The 6,892-nt window shown below is 43.1% G+C and overlaps 1 long non-coding RNA gene across 1 annotated transcript; it reads left to right on the top strand.

Annotated features, from left to right (window-relative positions):
* The first annotated feature begins 590 nt into the window (after positions 1 to 590).
* On the top strand, positions 591 to 6,235 carry LOC134736533 (uncharacterized). Its single transcript, XR_010120627.1, has 2 exons — positions 591 to 3,848; positions 4,294 to 6,235. It is a non-coding gene; the product is annotated as an uncharacterized lncRNA (long non-coding RNA).
* Positions 6,236 to 6,892: the final 657 nt, after the last annotated feature.

Here is a 6,892-nt window from a genome sequence, read left to right as displayed (position 1 = left end):
GGCCCTGCCCTCTCTCCTGTGTACCCTGCCCCCGGTCCCAGGTGTGGCCATCTATCTGGTAGGGCCTAGGCCTCTGCCCTCCCAGAAGGCTTCAGTCCCGAGTTCTGCCCTTTGCTGACTTCTCACCTTATCCTCTTTCCAAGTCTCTCTTCTCTTCTCTCCTCAATTTCCTTCTCTTTTCTCCTCCAAACTCCTCGCCCTTTGTTTGCTCCAAAATACATAAAACAAAAGGTATGTGAAAGAAAGAATCAGGGCCGGGCGCGGTGGCTCACGCTTGTAATCCCAGCACTTTGGGAGGCCGAGGTGGGTGGATCACGAGGTCAGGAGATCGAGACCACGGTGAAACCCCGTCTCTACTAAAAAATACAAAAAAAATTAGCCGGGCGTGGTGGCGGGCGCCTGTAGTCCCAGCTACTCGGAGAGGCTGAGGCAGGAGAATGGCGTGAACCCGGGAGGCGGAGCTTGCAGTGAGCCGAGATTGCGCCACTGCACTCCAGCCTGGGCCACAGAGCGAGACTCCGTCTCAAAAAAAAAAAAAAAAAAAAAAAAGAAAGAATCAGTAGACTTAAAGGTAGAAAATTAGAGATTTCTATATTGCCGCAAGTCACGAGTTGTGAGTCCTGTTAGGATGGAGTGTGTCATTTGCATCACATCACATTGATAAATATGTCTAGGGGCTGATAAGCCGGTAGCGCATCTAATTTATTTAATTTTGATACTATCTTATATCTTGTCCGGTTGCTACATTCAGTTTTAGTGAAAAAAAATGGACTTTTTTCTTTTTCTGTCTTTGAGGGGAGGTTGACAGGAAGGGGGTTGACAGGAAGGGTCCTTGCTAAAAGGGGAGTCCTGGTATTGAGGTCAGTTGTGGGTGTTTATTTGGGGGCAGATGCTGTCGCTGGGGGTTTGTGACACTTCCACCTGTGAACCGACCCTGGTTTCCTGGTGACTGGAGTGTAAGTGATTATGTCTTCGTTTCTACGATCACTATAAGAATAGTAGAATTGTCCTATCCAGGGAATTCCGCAGATGTTCATGTTCCAGTTAATAGAGGTTTGCTTTGAACTGGTGCCTTCGGGAGAAGCTTTCCAGAAGGAAGGAGTTATGTGCAGTCTTTTGCCTTGCAGGCATTACTAGATAATTGTGGTGAAGGGAGACTGTATCTGAGCCAGTGTTGCTGCCTGTCATGGCTAATAAATGACGATAAGGAAACCATCTTTCACTGAACCGTTGGTAGAAGGACTACATTTAAAAGGCAAAATTTGTGAGTGAAATGATAGGAACTCCATTTCCCTGACACATTTTGTGCTTTCTTCCCTTTTACTCTTTTAGCAGTCTGTCCTTAAAGACTTCTGAAGCCTAACAAGACCCAGCAGTGAAAGTGATCTAATATATTAGCCATCTTTTCCTAAATTAAAAATGAAGCAAAATAAGAGAACAAGCATACAAGCTGAGCTCATGAATACAAATGGAGGTTTGCAAGCCCGGTGAGCTGCAGTTCCTGTGGCCCTGGTGTAATTTTTGATCTTCCAATGTCTGTATCTACCTGAGGATTAAAAATATTTAGGTTGTTGCAAAAGGGCCTGAGGAATGCAGGGAGGGAGTTTTCTCATTGGCGAGGCTGATAAGAAGTTTTAATATTTATAGTTCACTTGTTTTTGTTGTTGTTAAAGTAAAGCCACTCTCAAAATGGTAGTTTCTACAAATCATTAGCCAGGAGGCCTGTCTAAAGCTCCAGGGAAGGACCAGAACTCAAGGTGGGGGTGCTTTGCAAGCTCTCTTGTCAGGGAACCGTGATGACTAGAGTTATGGATTACCGGCTGCAGAGGTGTCAGCAAAATAACCCTGGGTCCAGGAGTCACGTTTAGAGCAGGGTGCCCCAGAATTCTTCTGGAGATACCTTTAGCTAGCTCGACTTTTATTTCCGAACTGTTGGAAGAATCTAAAGCCCTTTCATCGTGAGGGTATATGAATCTCAAATAGTTACTGAGTACCTACCACGTATTGGGTTCTCTCATGGCTCTTGGGTGAGAGTTAGAACAGACTGGATAGCTAGATATTAGACAAGTTCCTTAGATGAAGCCCAAATTTGCCACCCACATCCCTGAGCCACGTAGGCGCCACCTGCACTTTATTTTCTCTGTGATTGGGTTGTCTATTATTTTGTGTCTGTATCCGTTGGAGTGAGACCCTGGGAAGAGGTCAGGGACCAGACATGAAGTTCACAGGAGCTGGGTTCTTACCCTGATTCCAAGGCCGAAGACTTTAAAAAATTCTACAAGTCCTGGCCGGGTGTGGTGGCTTGCGCTTGTAATCCCAGCACTTTGGGAGGCCGAGGTAGGTGGGTCACCTGAGGTCGGGAGTTTGTGACCAGCCTGACCAACATGGAGAAAACCTGTCTCTACTAAAAACACAAAATTAGCCAGGCGTGGTGGCGCATGCCTGTAATCCCAGCTACTCAGGAGGCTGAGGCAGGAGAATTGCTTGAACCTGGGAGGTGGAGGTTGCGGTGAGCCGAGATCGCGCCATTGCACTCCAGCCTGAGCAACAAGAGCGAAACTCCGTCTCAAAAAAAAAAAAAAAAATTCTACAAGTCCTTCATTAAATTAAAATGAGTTCAGTATTTCCTAAGAAAATCAGGGGAAGAAGGGTTCTCTGCTGATGAAAGAAAAGCATACCGTCTGCTCACCGCTCGGGTATGGAGCCCAAGGGTCTCAGGCCTGGGGCCCGAAGAAAGGTATTGCCCTTATTTTTGGTAGCCAACTGCCAAATCTCTTCTCTGGAGCCCCACTTTACAGCTTCGCTTGCCTTGCCAATCTTAGCCATTTTTAAGATCAGTGGTATTAATTACACACGTGTTGTGCAGCCATCACCACCATCCATCTCCAGAGCTCTGCGTCTTGCAAAACTGAAACTCCACACCCATTACACAGTAACTTGGTCTTCCCCCTTCCCAGAAATGACATCCACCATTCTACTTTATGAATTTCACCACTCTCAGTACCTCATATAAGTGGAATCATACAGAATTTTCTCTTTTTGACTGGCTACTTAGCATCATGTCTTCAAGGTACATCCAAGTTATAGCCTGTGTCAGGATTTCCTTCCGTCTGAAGTCTGAAGAATTGCCCATTGTGTTCACATACCGCCTTTTGTTTAGCCATTCACGCGCCAGTGGACACTTGGGCCACTTCCGTCTTCTGCAGCCATCCTTTCCCAAATGTGCAGTGTGCCTCTCCAACCAGGACCCGTCTGCCTCAGCCACCCAGCGGCCTTCCTCCCTGCACCAGTCACCTACCTTGAAGGATTTTTCTGTTTTAAAAATCAATATTTTTTTCTTTCTTTTTTTTGAAACAGGGTCTCACTCACTCTGTCGCTCAGGCTAGAGGGCAGTGGCGTCATCATATCTCGCTGCAGCCTCAACCTCCTGGGCTCAAGTAATCCTCCCACCTCAGCCTCCCAAGCAGCAGGAACCATGGACATGCAACCCCACACTAATTCCCTGGCCAATTGTTATTTATTTTTTATTTTTTGTAGAGACGGGGTCTCACTATGTTGCCCAAGCTGGTCTCAAACTCCTGGGCTCATGGGATCCTCCTGCTTTGGCCTCCCAAAGCGCTGGGATTGCAGGCGTGAGCCACCTTGCATGGCCTAAGCCCAGCATTTCTAAGAGCCTCTTCCTGTGCTCCCTTTGACCATCCACAGTTTCCATGCATCTTTCGACACTGAGTTGGATCCTGCCTTCTCTATAAAGTCTCCCCAGACCTTCCTGAGCTTGAAGTGACTTTTTCTTCTTTGAAATCCTGCAGCAGTTATTGTCAGCAACCATCTTTCTGGCAATGAATCAGGTACTGTTTTATGATATCTCTTCTACTGTCTAGAACGGTTACTGAAACATTTCATTTAACTTTTCATATCTTGTCCTGCTCTAACGAGTTGTAAACTCCACAGAGGGCATGTGGCATCCTGTGTATCTTGGTGCCTGGCTACCATTTCTCCCCACGTCTGCACAGGACCCTATGCAGAGGGGCTTCATAAACATTTTTAATATTTCCACGTGAAAGTTATGAACTGGATTGCACTTTAATTCAGCGAGGTAGCTGAGCAGGAGCCAGCCTCCTAAATTATTTTTTCCATGCTGATTTCTTTGTGAATGGCTTGAAAAAAATTGTCATCTGGAATGTAAGAGAAAGAAATCTTCCTGTTAGCAACCAGGGCTAATGGGCACATTTATCTTTGAGAGAGACAGGAGATTACTATTTAAATGTCTTATTTTTGACTTCTGCGTTTCAGTTACAGCATTCTTATATATGGGTTTGAATGAGGAATTTGGCAATAACAGTCACTCCTGGCAGAACACCCAGAGATGATGTTTCCACTGAAACCCATCTGATTAGAGGATTTCTTCACCTTTCCAGGTCTTAAATCACTGTTGAATGCTTTCTGTTGTAGGAGTTCTTTATGTTAACTTTTGTTAATGAAAACTGTTAGAAACTTAAACATGCCATTTGGTCCAGGTTTTAAATGGGCATTCTGTTCTGGAATTGCCTCCTCTGTGGGGGTGGGCATGGTGTGCAGCCTTTTGATTTATTCTGCCTTTCCCCAACCTCTGAATAAGTAGGCATTAGTAATGCATGTAGCTGTAAGTAACAGGCCCCTGACTCTCAGTGACTAAACAAGTAGCATATTTTTCCTCACATAATAGGTACGGTGGTAAGCATTTGCTGGAGTTGGGTCAGCTGCTCCATGATGTCTGCAAAGATCTAGGCTTTTTTCTTTATTTGTATCTTTTGCTTTATGTCTTCAGGCTTGTTTTGTCAAAAACTTCAGGCATCCCATTCACACTAAATGCAAGAAGGAGATGGATGGTACAGTGGGGATGAGGCTTCTCTGCTCTTGGCTATCTCTTTGATTAGAAAAGCAGAAACTTTCTCAGAAGCCCCAGCAAATATTCTCTTCCATCCCTTTGGCCATAGCCAGTCACATGGCCACCCCTAGCTGCAAGGGAGGCTGACAGGGTCCTTGGCATTCCACATTCGATAGAGGAGGCTGCAGGGGAGAAGGAGGCTAGTAACTGCTGTCATTCATGCTGTTGGCCACAACATACCCCTTGCTTGGAAAATTGTATAGCAGTTTAATCGTGTAATTTCTACTCAGTGGCTCTTCGCATCCTCGGTGTTAAAGTTGTTGTTGAGTTGAAAAATGATACTTGCTTCATAGGAATTTTGTGACCTTGACATTGACTTTCAAACTCCTGTGCAGGAAATCTTAGTTTCTTAACTGGTCACAGCTATGAAAGAGTAATATATATATACATATGCACGCATACCACTTGAGGGTCAGTTACAACGTGGTCTCTGGCCCCTAAATACTCAGCATTTGTTTCCTGAGAATAGGGACATTTTCATATCCAGTATAGTTAAGTATAGTTATTGACAATAATATGTTTGACATTGTTGGAATATTTTAATTTATTATTCCTATCCCAATTTTGTCAGTTGACCCAATGCGTTTCTTTCTGGTGTTTTCTGTATGGGATACAGTCTAGAGTTTGGTATTGCATTTTGTTGTCAAGTCTCGTTAGCCCCTTTAATCTGGAATATTCCCTGTGGTACTGCTTCTTCTGGAGCCTCTTTCTCCTGCTGCCTCAAGCTAACATTTTTTTTTAAACATTTTGGTCTCCGGGCCCCTTTACACTCTTAAAAATTACTGAGGACCCCAAAGAAACTTTAGTTTCATGGGTTATATTTATCAATATTTACATTAGAAACTAAAACTGAGAAATTTAAAAAATATTTTAATTCACTTAAAATACCAATAGTAAACCCTTTACATATTAACATAAATAACATACTTTTATGAAAAAATAACTATTTTCTAGAACAACAAAAAAATCTTTAATGAAAAAAGCAGCATCGTGTTACATTTTTGCAATTGTTTTTCATGTCTGGCTTAATAGAAAACAGCTGGATTCTCATTTCTGTGTGTTTTCTATCTGTTGCAGTAAGTTGTTTTGGCTGAAATATGTGGAGAAAATCCAGCCAAACCCAGATACGTAGTTGGAAAGGGGAGGCATATTTTAATAGCATTTTCAGAAAATTGGGATAGTCTTTGATACCGCACCACAATTTGATATATGAAAGTTTCTTAAAAGCTAGTTGCAATGTGAAATCTGAAATCGTATTAATGAATATTTCATATTATCTTATATTAAAATCATTTGGTCTATCTTGTATTTTGAATTGGTGTTTAACCCACGCATGATATTATTGGTCATTTGGAAACTACTAGTTCATTGAATTATGCAGATCTTTCAAGACTTGACACATTTCATTATACAACATCCCCAAATCACTTTTGTAAACATCACCACTAATTTGAGAAAAATCTCTCTCTTTAAGTACTGGGAAGCTGTCAAGTTCACAGTAACCGATAACAAGTTTTCCAAAATTCCGATTTTATCTTGAAAGCATGAATTTTATCATTTGATCACTTCATTTCCCTCAAAGTGATAGATAGGCTTACTTTGTTCATTTTCAAGAAAATGTCTGTCATGTCCCCAAATCTGAGTATCCACAGTCACTCTTTCTTTGAAGTAAAAATGGCATCCCATGAACAATGGGGCTAGTTGAGCTTGCAACTCACTCACATGGCGCTCTTCCTGAGGACAACGTGCAGAAGTGCTTCATGCACACTTCTCATCTCACCCAGGAAGTGTGAAAAAGATGACTCGTCAACGTGGAGGTTCCCTACAAGTAATACTTTTTCCTGCTAGCATCATTGAGGACATCTTAAGGGAAATGGTCTTTTTACTTCTCTGCCTTTGTTTTCTTCCCTGAGTGTGTGGTGGTGGAGAGTGCACGTGGGCGCCACTGCCTCTGATTCCTTCACC

The sequence above is a fragment of the Symphalangus syndactylus genome, chromosome 4, assembly GCF_028878055.3.
Source record: "Symphalangus syndactylus isolate Jambi chromosome 4, NHGRI_mSymSyn1-v2.1_pri, whole genome shotgun sequence".
Taxonomy (NCBI): domain Eukaryota; kingdom Metazoa; phylum Chordata; class Mammalia; order Primates; family Hylobatidae; genus Symphalangus; species Symphalangus syndactylus.
Note: the sequence above shows the minus strand (reverse complement) of the source record. Positions and strands in the feature narration are given on the sequence as shown.